General features: G+C 49.3%; 1 pseudogene; it reads right to left on the reverse strand.

The window, feature by feature from the left end:
* Positions 1 to 2,810: 2,810 nt before the first annotated feature.
* Positions 2,811 to 6,865, reverse strand: LOC148091929 (anaphase-promoting complex subunit 2 pseudogene; annotated as a pseudogene).
* Between the last annotated feature and the right edge of the window lie 361 nt (positions 6,866 to 7,226).

Here is a 7,226-nt window from a genome sequence, read left to right on the forward strand (position 1 = left end):
TCCCTAAGACAGCTGCCCACCTGACTTCCCTCTCACCCAGACTTACAACCTTCTCCTCCACCGAATTTCTACTATGGTTTCCCAACCTTAATGGTTTTTGAGAGGCCATGTAGTTTAGGAATTACATGCTGAACTCTAAAGTCAGACCACCTGGATCTGATTCCCAGCTCTGGCCCTTTCTTGCTCTATTACTCTGGACAAGAAACTTCTCAGGGCCTCAACTTCTTCATCTGTAAAATGGGAATATTAATAGTGCCTACCTTTCAGGATTATGTGTGAATTAAATAATCTGTTCCATGTCAAGCACATAAAACAGTTCCTGGAATGTAATAAGTGCTTTATTAAGGATAGCTGTTTTTAATATCCAGTGAAATCATGGAGACTTTCCCAAGTGCCAGGCCTTGTAGAAGGAATTAAGTATGTAAAGGTCAGTGAGAAGTTGACCCTATCCTCCTGGGTCCACGTATATTCCTATGTCAGTGTGGTAAGGAGAGAGCCAACTCCTAGGCTGGTCATTCAAGGTATCCCAAAATCTAGCTCCCAGCCTTGCCTACTTAAAGGGTAGTTGTGAGAATTAAATAGATGCATATAAGAGTTCAGGATGGTGCCTGGCATACAGTAAGTGCTCAATAAAGGTTACCTATTACTACTAAAATAATTATTATCATTACTACCCCACCACACACCAGCTCTTAGCTGGTGTGTGTTTTGGTCCCTGGGTAACCTCCCCTGCAGCTCCACCTCTAGGTCCTTCATTACCCTGCTCTTACCCACCTGCAATACTATCCCCTTTCTTTCCTCCAGTCCATGTCTGCATGAGACCTTCAAGACAAAGTCCAGCCATACTTGTTCTTGAAAACCCCCTAGGTCCCCAGGCCATGGTCATCCTTCTGCCTTGACCACATCCAAATTCCCATGGTGCTCACTGTCTATCCTTCTGCCTCATGTCTTCAGGTGTTTGCAGAGTGCAAGTCCTCTCTCTCTCTCTCAGACACTTCTCTTGTACCTTCTCAGATCCTCGCTACCTTACGGCTCTTGGGTCCCTTACCGCTGTTTCACCTCTACTGTCACCACAGTTATGGGCTTTGCATGGACTCTACCCAACCTCCACCCAGTCACCACGCTGGCTCCTGGCACCACTTTGCCTCAGCAAAGGAGACACACAATGGGTGCATGACCATGGGGCTTGCTGGTCTCACCATGTTTCCCACCCTCCAGAACCAGCAACCAAAAAGCCTGGCAGAATAAATAAAGGCACCAGCTCAGTGACAACACCCCGAAGTGCTAGGGCACTGTCACCTGTAAGGTGAGATATGCACTGAACCAACATCCTCTATGGTCCCATGTCCCCAACAACAATGATATAGAGTCTGGAACCAAGCAGTGGATGGAAGACTTGCCCTCTCAGCAGACCTCTCTCCCCCACTCTCTCCGTCTACAGCCGAGGCCCTGCCAGGTCAGTGGTCTCGCTGTCAGGGAAGAAACTCTCCTGTCATCAGGATTCCACTGGACTCGAAGCTGAGATATAATTGGTCAGGGGCCCTCCCATGCCGGTGGACAAACAAACAAGGTGGGAGTTGCTGCACTGCTGGGATTAATAACCCCGATTCCCAGGAGGACCTGTTATTGCTGCACAACGGACCTGGAGAGGGTCACTTCTAGAACCCAGGGGCTCACTGGGGCTTTTCTAGGTGCTTCAATCCAGGAAAAACTATAGAGGAGCAACTGCAGCAACCACAGTCTAGCAAGGGCAGGGCAACTAAGGGCAATTAAGAAATAAGTTTAGTCTCTGTCTTTGCTACCCAGTGGACACCTATATCACCGTGAGCTCCTTAGAAATGCGGACTCTCGGGCTTCTCCCCAAACTTCTGAATCTAAACCTGCCTTTCAACCCAACCCCAGGTGGTTCACATACCCACTGAAATGGAGAAGCCTACTAGGCAACCCACTGGAGAGAAATCTAGAATGAGTCCTAATGGATGGGGGGGCGGGTAAGGATATTAATTATGTCCTCAAACCAGTGGCAGAGGTGAGACTGTCATTCTTTCCCTTGGCCTCTTTTCAGGGTGGCTGTTTACAGCCTTGATGTAGTCTGAGACTGAATCAACTTGTGTTTTTCCTGCAGGGGAAACATGAGGGTATTTTATTCTCACAAAATGCAGGCTCACGTTCTAGTGCAGGGACCGAATATAAAGGAAGAGCCTTAGCAGAGCTGAGTGGTGCCAGCCAGGGTTACAGCGACATCTCCTACATGCCCCTCAGATCCTGTTGGCTCCCCCCTCCCCCCTTGGGACCCTGACCACTTGCTCCACACCAGCTGTGACGCTGTGTGGACTCCACCACCCAGCACCAGCCACATCTTCCAGACCTTCCAGACTCAGGTGATCATTAGACCTTAAGAACATGTCACATAAACTAGTTAACTCCTTAGGGCAAAGCCTGACGGAAGAGGCCAAGAGATGGAAGGGCTCCTCTCTTTGACAAACTGTCCTGAGAGCTAGTAGCTCAAATGGCCTCTCTGGAGATGATATCACACAACTGAGCTTTGTGTCCAGCAGTTGGCCAACTTGTAATGCACCCCTTGTGTTTCACCTTCCACCTTCGCTGCCTGGTGACCGTGAACTTTCTTTTTTTTTTTATGAAGAACCAGCTGCTTTACTCTGCCCTCAGGACAGGGAGGACAGGGTCATAGGATGGGAGGGCGGGACATGGGAAGGACCAGGCTGGGGTGTGGGTGTAAGGGGCTGGGCTGTCCACCCTGCAGGACGCAGGCAGATGGGGTCGGGGCGGTGCAGAGGGCCTGGCGGATGTCAGCTGCAGCTCTTGGGCAGGCGGTAAATGCCGGCGGCTGGTCGCCCACCTTCTTTTGCTGGAAGGCCTGCAGCTACTGCAGGGCGATCTCGGCCAGTGCGCGCCCAGAGACCATGAACATGCGGACAGGCTGTAGATCTGCTCCAGCGACAGGCTCTCCAGGTCGTTCAGCATGGCCTGGACATTTGTCCTGAAGAGCAGCAGCCCCTCTTCTTTCTGGTCGACCTGGGAGGCCATGCCCAAGTCGCTCTCGTCGATGAGCACCACGTTGTCCCGGTCCTGGGGCCGCTGCTCCTCCACCCCGGAGAAGATGCGGGGCTCCTCCCGCTCCACAGCACACCCTGTGCGGCCACAGGGACATCCGCCCCCAGGGCATCTTCACCACCTGGCTCAGCGCCTCCAGGGTCCAGCTGGCTTGGTCCTGGAAGTACAACAAGACCACGGCCTGCAGAGGGGCCACCGCGGTGGACAGGGTGTGGTCCGCCAGTTCCACATCCACAGTCACCAAGCCCAGGGTGTGCTTCCAGCTGAGGGTCTGCACGGCCTTCAGCTCTCGTACTTCCTGCAGCAGACCTCCAGGGCCTCCCTGATGTCCTCGGGGACCTCTAGCTTCTCGTCCTTGCAGGGAGGCCAGAGCTCGCTGGAGAGGACAATGGCATAGACCCCACACGGCGGCTGCTCCTCTGGGGGCCGCTTCTCGGCCTCGCGGGTGACGGCGATGGTGGGGTGGGAGCCGGGCGCATCCTCCCGCCCTCACTCCCACTGCCTCGGTTTTCACTCTTGAATAGCGTTAGCAGGCTTCTGCCTCAGGCCGTGCTTCCGAGGCTCCTAAGCTATTATACGTTTAAGGGCAAAGCCATGGTTTAATCCTTCCATCTCACGCAGCACCTTGCCCAGTGGCTTACACACACGAGAACTCAATGCTTAATCCCTGGAGAGACTTACTAAAGAAGGGCGAGAGACTGGCTAGGATGCGGGACATTCCCATGTTGCAGGGTTTGTAAGGAAGGTCAACACCAGGAGTTAAGGGATTCAGGGGGAAATTAAGCTAGAAAGTTGCTATGCTGCTCCAGCTTTGGTTTAATACCATCTTGCAAATAAATACCCAAAATTCACCAACCCTAAAACCATGTGTGTGTTTGTTTTCCAAATACCATACTCGTGGCCATGGGTAATTTTTCCCAGACTGGGTGTAGCCACCTGGCAAGTATCTTGCATGATCTGAACAATGGTTTAGCAGTGAATGCGGTGACAGAACTCTCATCAGGAACATGTTTTTCCCTTCCTTTGAGTTTCCAGCACCAACTGAAGGTCACTCTCAAGTGAACTGCTTCCTTGCAGTCTACTTTAAAACATGCTGCACCAGCACCCGGCCCCTGGCCTCTGACTTCTTCATGCCAAGTCCTGATTCACAAGGGCTACATATGTCCTTTGCCCTTGTGGCTCTGGACTCCCAGCTGACCTGCTGCCTTCCACCAGCTGGGGTCGGGGAGCAGGCCAGGCTCAGTGGCCCTTTCTACTGAAGCCCCTCCTACCCCAGCTGGCAGAGCACTAGAAACAGGGCCGGCAAGTAGGAAACCCTCGAGAAAAGGCAGCCACTATGGCCTAATTCTTATTATCCTTCTTGAATGAAAGGCTTCTGCCTAAAGCTCAGGATCCAGAAGCATCCCCCACACCAGAGGGGCCTCTGGGGAAAAGCAGGGTTATGTAACTAAGACCTTTGTCCTGATGAGGAAATGAAAAAAATAATAATACAGTAAAATAGCTAACATGTATTGGGGCTTATTGTGACAGGCCCTGTATTAAGGGCTTTCATCTATTATTTCACTTAATCCTAATCTAAGCAGTAGATACCTTTATTATCTCAACTTTACAAATGCGGAAACTGTGAGTCAGAGAAGTTTAAAAACTTAGCCAACATATAGAATGAGAGAAAATGTTTCCAATCATGTATATGATAACAGATTTGCAACTAAAATATATAAACTCATTACAACTCAATAATTAAAAAGACAACTCCAATTACAAATAAGCAAAAGATCTGAGTGGACACTTTTTCAGGGAAGATACACAAATGGCCAATAAACACATGAAAAGATGTTCAATATCATTAGTCATCAGGGCAATGCAAAGGAAAACCATGAGCTACCACTTCACACCCACTAGGATGGCTATAATGAAAAAGACATAATAACAAGTGTTGACAAGGAAGTGGAAAAAGCAGAGCCTTCAGGCATTGCTGGTGGAAATATGAAATGGTGCAGCTGCTTTGGAAATCTGTCTGGCAGTTCCATGAAAAGGTAAACATAGAGTTGCCATTGGCCCAGCAGTGCCACTCCTAGGTATACACCCAAGAGAAATGAAAACATAGGTCCACACAAAAGCTTCTACATGAATGTTCATAGCAGTCTTATTCATAATAATCAAAAAGTAAAAACCATCTAAATGTTCTCATCTGATGCATGGATAAAAACTGGCTCCACACCACACAGCCTCTTCTTCTGAGTAAATGGAAACGAGACAGGACCCTTGATTTTTTACCAAGAAAAGTACAATAATAGAGAAATGAGTAGACGTTGGTGGTGAGAAAAGAAGCTTACGCTGGTGAGGCAGTAGATGCAGTGGGTTAGAAGGCTCTCCTGAAACATGAGGTCATTTCCCCTGTATTTCTGCACAATTCCTATGAGAATCCTCAAGGATCCCAGATGAGAATCCTTCACAGCACTGTTGTCTCCAAGGTCCCTCCACTGAACAGGAGAGCAGCAGGCTGTGTGGGAGCAGGAACACCACGCAGGAAAGCATGCGTCTTCGTCTGACCTTCAGGGACACTGTGTGTTCCTTTCAGGGAATGTCTGGGTTTCCTGCCACCCCAGGGCCTGATCCACTGCAAACACTCAACAAGTACTCAAAGGATCGAATTGAATTCTGTCTGTGTTGGAGCTAAACGGTCTCTTAGGAACCCAGTGCCCAGCACAGCCCCAGCATCCAACACAGTGCTATGTGCATAATAAATGCTCAACAGATATTTGCGTAAGGGACAGATGTCTGAGTGGAAGAAGTACCTTTCAGCCTGGGGCACAGGCTACTGTAAATTTGTGAGACATCAGAGTGAGAAAAGTGAAGTACCAAGTTTAACTTCTAAGGGAAAAAATAAAGTATTTGATCATGCTTTGGCCCCGAGAGGCATCCTCCTCACCCACCATCACCAGCACCAATGAAACAGGACATCTGGAATTTGGGACATGGTTTTAAAGAAGCCCCCAATTTGGGGTTCATAGCTTGGTAAATGGCAGCATAGATATTTCTAGCTAGGAGGTTCCTTAGCAATCCCTGAGCTATTAAAGAAAACTAAGCCTGGAAGGAGAACTGTCATTTTGTGGGAGGTGAGGAGTGGCTGTGTAATTTCCCGAGGATAACCCGAGCCCAGGCAGGGAGTTCACGCATCAACGGCAGTGCCTGCAATTTCAAAGTTTAGGAAATTGACACTGTGTCTTTCGCACATTATTTGAACTGATTACTGGTTTTGGATAATTCACTCCTCAAAAAAGTATGGTTACACGAACATGGTTTTGCTGGAAGGCATGACAAAGGAAAACAGAAACCTTCCCAAGAAGGCCTGATGTGCGCATTTACCATGGATGAGTGATGATGAGGGGCCAGCTGGAGACCACAGAGCCAACCCTCCCCCAGAGCCGCCCCAGGAGACACATTCCTGGTCCAGGACCTCAGAGACCATTCGCCTACTGCAAGCAGCAAGATGATAAGGGTACAAGTGCTCCCTGAGGAGACCTGCGTCCTTGGGCAGAGCACTGGAGCGAGCTGATTCCTAATAATGAGGCTCTGAGATAGTGTTTGTCTACAAAACACTCTGATTCATGAAGAGTAAATATGTCAACTAATTCAGGAGGCACGCTAAATCTCCATTGTTTTCAGAAGCTCAGGTTTCCTGCCTCCATAAAACGTGACACGCGCCTTCAATGTGCGCGGCAGAAGCTGTGAGATTGCGGAATGCCACATTAACTTGGAGCTCCTGGGCTAATGAGGGTAAGTCCATTTTGCAGTAATGAATTGTTGGTAATAGCCCATCACAGAACAGATGTCTCATCTGTCATTGCACCTAGACACCCACACTCCAGAGTCCTCGGATAGCCTGGGGAGGTAGCACCTCCTGGGGCGGGACCCTCATCTCTGGGGGGAGCCTACCCCATGAAGAGCATCAATGGGTGCCTACACAGTGTGATTGGAGCCCCCCAAATCTTTAGCTCAAACTATGTCCCTACCCACCTGTCATAGGGCTTAAAATATCCTCCTTTGCATTGTCTCCTATTAAAATGTAAATATGTCACCTGGAAGAAGTTAACAGACTAAATTAGCATTCATTATTACTTGTTTTCATATTAGGGAGAGCTGGGCCC

Source organism: Miniopterus natalensis, chromosome 11 (assembly GCF_054644295.1).
Source record: "Miniopterus natalensis isolate mMinNat1 chromosome 11, mMinNat1.hap1, whole genome shotgun sequence".
Classification (NCBI taxonomy): Eukaryota; Metazoa; Chordata; class Mammalia; order Chiroptera; family Miniopteridae; genus Miniopterus; species Miniopterus natalensis.